The sequence below is a fragment of the Formica exsecta genome, unplaced genomic scaffold (genome assembly GCF_003651465.1).
Source record: "Formica exsecta isolate Colony F162 unplaced genomic scaffold, ASM365146v1 scaffold512, whole genome shotgun sequence".
Taxonomy (NCBI): domain Eukaryota; kingdom Metazoa; phylum Arthropoda; class Insecta; order Hymenoptera; family Formicidae; genus Formica; species Formica exsecta.
This window is the reverse complement of record NW_021852364.1, coordinates 300971-308397: the sequence shown is the minus strand read 5'-3', so window position 1 is coordinate 308397 and position 7427 is coordinate 300971. Positions and strand designations below refer to the sequence as shown.

Here is a 7427-nt window from a genome sequence, read left to right as displayed (position 1 = left end):
AATGCCGAATTGAACCGCATTTAGAAGCGACCGGGGCGATATTCTTCCAGATTTTAAGATTCGAAAGGCTGATCTTATCCGACGCAAGACATTTTTGTAGATTCAAAGATCGGCAGACGGGATTTTATATTATTAGAAAAAAGTCGTGTAATTAAACCGCAAATAAAAAAAATTCTTAAAAATGTTTATTTATTAATACGTACGGCATTAAATTTATTATAGTATTTATCATCAAAAATTTAAAAAATATTTAAAGAGATACAAATTTATCCGTGCAAGAAAATTCTGCATTTAATCTGAATATACTAATTTATAATATATTCGATCATGCGATTTTCAGAACTGTTCGTTATCCATTCGTTATCAATTTGAGTGAAACAAGGACGAGAACTAGTACAACGAGATATAATTTAAATCCCAAAAGGCTAATTCGGAAATTCTTGCGCCACCCGCGGTCATAGCGACACAGCGTTAGCCGGTCGACCCGATTGACCGATCGGTTTCATCCATCATAGGTCGCGAGGGAAGTCGAGGGCCGAACAATATCTGATTTCAACTTGTGTGGCGTTTATGGGACGCATTGGGTATCCGAGCTTCCCGGGGTCTCGAGAACTCGGGTGGTGTGGAACCACCCCTTTTGGGTTCTTTCCAACGGCGCGCGACAACCTGCTTCTTTACGACACCCCGGTTCTATTCAATAGGATCGTCTGGAGCGTAACAATGTAAACACTCGCACACGCAAGTTGGATATAATCAAATTGACTTTATGGCGCTCGTCAGAACAAGTGACACGTGGCACGTTCCTCATAAATTCTTCAAATCTCTTAAACGGATTAAATATCTATTAAAAGAAAAAAAGAATAGAATAGAATGAAAATAAAAATTTCGTGATTTTTTTTTCTTCTTAAATACAAAGCGTACAGATTTCAAAAAGTGTGACATATATTGCAACATGTTCTTTGTTAGAAAATATTTGTATTATATATACGAAACATTTCTCTCGGAAACGTATTGCGACAAACTTAAGAAAAAAGAAACACGCGAGAAGAAAATAATCAAGATGGATTCGTGCTACGGGCGTTTGATTATTCTGAGATGATGATTTCCAAGTAACACCGCAATCGCGTAAATCGAGCACGAAGGCACAAAGTCTTCCCATTATAATGACCATGATTAAGGGTCGATAACCATAAAGCATTGATATACGATGCGTGATCTTAACTATTAATGGCTTTATTCCGCAATCGAGAATGTACACCGCGCGTGAAAAAGAAACTTAAGGATGAATTAGGGATTACACGCGGGATCGGTATAATTATCTAAAATGATCATAAACAATCGATATGAATGACCCAAAAGGGCCATAAAAGAGAGTTTTGATGAAAGATTATTTCTCCGAGTTTGTTTCCTATAAATTATATTATATTAATATTCGCGCGACCATTAGAATTGCGAAATTTTTCTCCGATAAATACAATATCTGCCATAAATATCTGCATGAATTATATTTGTGTTCTCCTTTTTTACATTCCGTTTTTTTCACACTATGCATAAAAACATAAATTGCTTCAAACTTTCTTTCTTTCAAACGTTTCCTTTTGAATAATTGCTAATGCTTGATCAAAGGGCACATTACGCTTAAAATTCCATAGATCTTATCTCAGTCAATAATAAACAAGTAGAGTTGTGCAAATTAATATATTGCGTACATACACACATACACACATACACACATACATACATATATACAAACATTTTTTAGGAATATGATTTTTCGACGTTTTGGAACATTCTAAACCTAAACACATTGGCATAGAAAACTCGAAAAAAAATTTTGTCACAAAAACAAAGCTTCCTCTACGAGGAAGCAAAATAAAAAGCGCATATCATCTTCGCTTTATAATTTTTATAGCAATATGCAATTTCGAGGAAGAAATTTGTATGAGCAACTGATGAATTGATTTCTCTAAAAGCTTTTGAATATCGTAAATCGGTCAGAAAACGAAATAAAAAAATTCATAAAAAATTTCATAAATACTCTATTTAAAACAATAAAATATTCGAGCGTTGATTCTCTGTGCAAACTCTAACTCATAAAATTTCCAACGAGAAAGCCAATTTAGATAAAAAGTCAAAAATATATTACTTTATGTAAACAAATTTAAATTATACTTTTTTCCAAAGGTATATCCATAGGTACTGAAATGTCTAAAGACACGTGAACGAAAGTGGCCGTAAAACATTGGATCGTTTAAATTGTGCCGGGATATTTGCCTTGCGTAGGAAACGGGGCCGACGGTCCCTTATCAAAAAAATCGGGCGAGGATAATCAGTTAAGGGGTTAATCTTCTTACTCGGGCATGCATGCCCCGTTCCGACTTCAAAGTCGCGCAGGTGAACCGACCGCGTAATCACTGTTATTACGATAATCGTTTATTACGAGCGAATAGAAATAAAAATCGCGCCTGGAGCACATTGAATTACGCTCATCCACCTCGCTCTCGTACGTACATACGCTTACCCCTATGTAGTACTCTACGTCTATACGAAGGCCTTTTTAACCACTTACGGGGCCCTCGGCAACCGTTCACGAAGGGCGCCTCTTTTTATCTTTCTCGAATTGCACCCTGCTTGTCTTCCTCGCTTAGCCAGGATTTTCAATCAACAACAACACTTATTCGGAAACAATGTCTGGTATGCTTCGTGTTTGATAATATGCGAGTAATGATAATTCACATCAATTTGTGAAAGCGAGATTACTTTATTAGAAACGTAATCATAAAATTCCTTTAAAATTCGGATGACGAACGAAATATTTTTACATTAATGAGAAATTTAAAGATCATATTTTTACGATATAATCTAATCTATTTTATTCGAAATATGTATAATTATTAAAATTATTTGATCAATAAAATGAGTCAATAAAATACATAAATATTTCTTTAGCTCATTATTTTTAAATTTTTTTAAATAAATATTTATCATGAGAAAATGATAAAAATCTATCTAATTATAAATAACTAACATATTATAATGATCAAAATTATCATTTGATAATCCATAAATATGTCAATATGCGTGTATCGATATTAATATGCATGCGTGTTACATTAAGGAAACTTTATTGCCAGCTATGCCCGTCACTACCACGTTTATCTTTATCTTGTGAAAAGAAGTCCTAATTACAGATGCTGAAAAAAAGATTTATTAGCGCACGCATTACGTTGAATGTTATCAAGGTGCTTACGCATCGCTACATATCGTCATCTAATTATGAAATCGTACAGACATATACTTGCCTCTTCTTATTGAAAAACGATGACACGTGAAAGCTTTCGTAATCTCAAGAGGAATATAAAATGTCACATTTCACGTTATTATGTATTTACTTATACGCTACACTTGTTAAATGTATTTCCTATGTTATTTGCGACAGTATGCTGTGTTAAATTAGATTTATATATCAATTCGAATAATTAATATGTTTAGAAATACAGTATATAATTATCACGAAGGTGTAGAAATAGTTCATTACTTCATGGAATTTTTAACATTATTTATTTATGTGCGTATTACTTTTCAGAAAATATTAATAAAAATATCGTAGACCTCTCTAACTCTAAACTATCGATTATAACTACGAAGCACGGCATATTCAGTAAACGTACGAAATCCGCGACGAGATGCCCGCCGGCTCAAATTATCCTTCGATTATTCGCATCCGGGGGATGAGGCGGGACACCCACCCCATCGCCTCCGTTCGTTGCACACACATACAAGGACGTCTCCTTCTTGTTGCATCTTATTTTGCCCTAGCTCTCTTCTTTTATCATATTCCCTCACTCTCTTCCTCTCTCTTTCTCGACTCACTCGTCCGTCCTCTACTATAAGCGTACGACGGCGTCATGTCTTCGGCTGGAAATCAGGGATGCGATAAGCAAACACTCTCTATACCCGCGCACCGCTCTATTATTAAACTATAAAATCCCGGCACTCTTCATTGGCGCAGAAGCCCTCGTGAACGTCACTGAATTATCCTCGCCGGAAAAACAAATTCGCAAAAACCGTGGACGAGATTTAATTAACACTTAACACTCGCATAAAATTGGATCACTTCGTAGAGGTTTATAGCTGTACTTGTGACAAGAACTGCTTGTGTGTCGTTTGCGTCGCTCGTCTGTGCGATTAATACCTCTTGACTAATGTCACAAGAATTTATTTAGAATTAAAATTATCAAATTCAAAATTACACATTGGAAACTTTTTATATATTTAAGTAATATATATTGTGAAATCTCGTATATATATTTCTCTTAGCTATTCTTAAATTATAAATTATCCTTTATACTTTTTTTTATCGCTTATAATTGTTTTAAGTATATGACATATAAGTAATATATAACCTGCGCCGAGTGCATAGCAGCTCATTGGTCCTCTGAATGACGAGTTGAATTGGTTGATACCTGTCACTGATGAATTTCGGGAAACATCTTTGATATAAGATGAATTAAACATTTCATATAAACGTTATATATATATATATATATATATAAAAATTGAATCAAGGAATATTTTTATAAGTGGAACTTAATTTTGGATCAATTGTATATTGACATATCATTTGCATAAATTTGATACTACGCCATTGCATTTGTCTGCCCCCCTTGTGACTTATTCTTTTGCTGCTGCGGCCTGATCATGCCCTTGTGTTCAAATGTCTGTTAGCGCCGATGATTATAATATCATCCCGATGAAAAACCCTCGGGCTTGTTATAATGCATAAATACAAAAGCAATGACGCCCCTCCAATTAAGTGATCCTGGTTCGTATGGAACGATGATCTGTCGAAGGAAAACGCAATACACAGACATAGAAATATATAATTTACATCACGGAAAATTCGTGTAAAGCAACTGACAATGAGTTTCGTACACTTTCGATGTATCGCAAATTTTTCAGGAAAGTATTCATTTGTGACATAAATGAATTATTAGAAGCGATACATTTGTGTCCCATCAGAAATTGCGTCATAATGATTATCTCTTATTTAATCTATTTATCTATTTATTTAATTTATATTTATATATCTTATTTATATTTAATTGTATTATTCATGCTAAAGTGTATTATATACGTAAAGTTGATAAATTAAATCTATGAAATAATACAAAAAATTACTATTGCAAATATGATCTACGATATTTGTAGCATTATTAACACGATTTTTTGGATCTTAACGAATCGATAATTCTAGTACGCCCTATATAAATCAATTCATAATATTTCAACTATGTTTTATTCTCGAGATAAAGGGAACTTATTTTTATGTTGCTCTTATCACCAAGTCATCCAGGCTCTTTCACACAAACTTAAAATATAATGTCTCTAGATTTTGATGTAAATAAGATTTGACTATTTATCTTAAATTTATTTTAAATATTTTTTATTATATATATAATATTTATATTATAACGTAAATAAATTTTTTTTTTTTGTTAATAAACTTGCTTTCATAAGCAGGCATAACAAGCCCGGCTAGCTCAGTCGGTAGAGCATGAGACTCTTAATCTCAGGGTCGTGGGTTCGAGCCCCACGTTGGGCGAATTACTTTTGCTTTCGAGTTCCATTGTATCTATACATAAGCTTAAAATCTACATTTTATCCGAGAAGATAGACAAAACATTTTTCACGACTTACATGCTCTAACACACATAGTTTAGCTATATCATTTTGTAAAGATTAGATATCTTTTCTACAACATCGTTCAAGAATAGTCTAATTTGGAATTGACTTTTCCCAATAACTTTTAAATTTCCAATATTGAATTTTAACATTGCTACCGAGCTTGAAATTTTATTTAAAAAAAACATTTACTTGAAGTTTTTTGTATTTTATATCTCAATATATAATTTTTGTACGCGGAAGTATTGTATGTACATCTCAATATAATTATGAGAATAACACGTATCTATCCTTAGCTCTGTCCGAGATAGATAAATAAATAAATTTATTGCACTATATTTCACTTATCTCACCATTTCATTTACCTATCTCTCCTCTCCCTCGCACAGCATCCAGACTGGCATTCATTGGTATTTGCGCAGCTGCGATCAATGACTTTCTAGAGAGCAACAGAGCGATCATTAATATTTATTAAGAGAACGTCAAAAAATTGTGTCTATCTATCTATTACACTGTATTTGATATAACATTCAATTCTCTCTATTATGCATATATTATGTAAATAGATTTACGTGACTCATCTCAATTTTGTCTGACACATAAATTGCAACCTAATAAATTCTAATATTCGCCACTTTCATCACTCTATGTTAATAAACACGCGCGATAAAAGTCTATGAGAAGCGATTTTTTTTAACGGATCAGTACTGCAAAGACTTTCCGGAAATCTTTTTCCTTCAAATTTCTACAAAAATTTTATCTGTCTCCTTTCTACATTGTTCTAAGAACAAAGGAAACGACTATCAATAGTGTCACTTAATCTCTGACGAGCTTTCTTAAAGCTGATTCTTGAGGTCCATTGTTAAATTTCTTTTAGAGAGATTTGTCAGAGATCCATCCATCTTTGTGAGTGACTCGATATCGTTATCTTCAAGCGGACATTCCCCAACTCATTCAGAAACAATTGGGGACTCTATAACTGCACGAATACCTTTCAGATATTTGCAATAGCATCTTTATGGTTTTTTCGTAAATTTTCTTTTGTCAAATCAAATATATCTCAATTCTACATTTCTTAATCAAACTCCATATTAGATATCCTGCCAATTAAACAGTTCAAAATTCCGTTAAGGAAAGGGAAATTATAAGAGAAGCGAAGAGTACAATTTTATTATTTACGTGTATTATTATATTATTCCTGTACTTTTATTTACCGTTTTATTCCAATCTTGAAAAAATATGTTCCAAAATGTAGAGCAACGTTGAAAAACGCCTGTGGACTACGAGATAAATAAAAATGTTAGAGTAGAGACTAAAAAATGTCAGTGTGTCTTAATCTTCGATATATTTCTTGGAAAACTCTCTGTTGCAGGTCACTCGGGGCTCGTTTATTTCATTTTTTCCGCTATCTGGACGCCTTTCGTATCTTCTCGTATTTACGAGCAACGCGGTAAGAACAATTTTAAATGACTTACCCTCGTGTTCAAAAACTAACAACTGAATCGCAAAACGACGAATAATTGCGTAATCGGACCACCGGAACAGAAAACTCTTCCTCTTCCTATCGCAGAGAAGGAACATTGTTTCTTGAGATATCTCTGATATATCAAATCATCTATAAGATATTTCAGATATACCGAATACGAGTGGAACGAATTGAAATAAAGTATCTCATATTGATAGTTTCAAGTTTATTTAATATATTTTTTTTTATATTATTTTTATATATTAATATATTTTTT

At 33.1% G+C, this 7427-nt stretch overlaps 1 long non-coding RNA gene and 1 other non-coding gene across 2 annotated transcripts in view; both read left to right on the top strand.

Annotated features, from left to right (window-relative positions):
- Nucleotides 1–7427, top strand: part of LOC115241821 — a 69256-nt gene that overhangs the window by 56118 nt on the left and 5711 nt on the right. The window lies entirely within an intron of this gene.
- Nucleotides 5533–5605, top strand: Trnak-cuu. The gene has a single exon. It is a non-coding gene; the product is annotated as a tRNA-Lys (tRNA).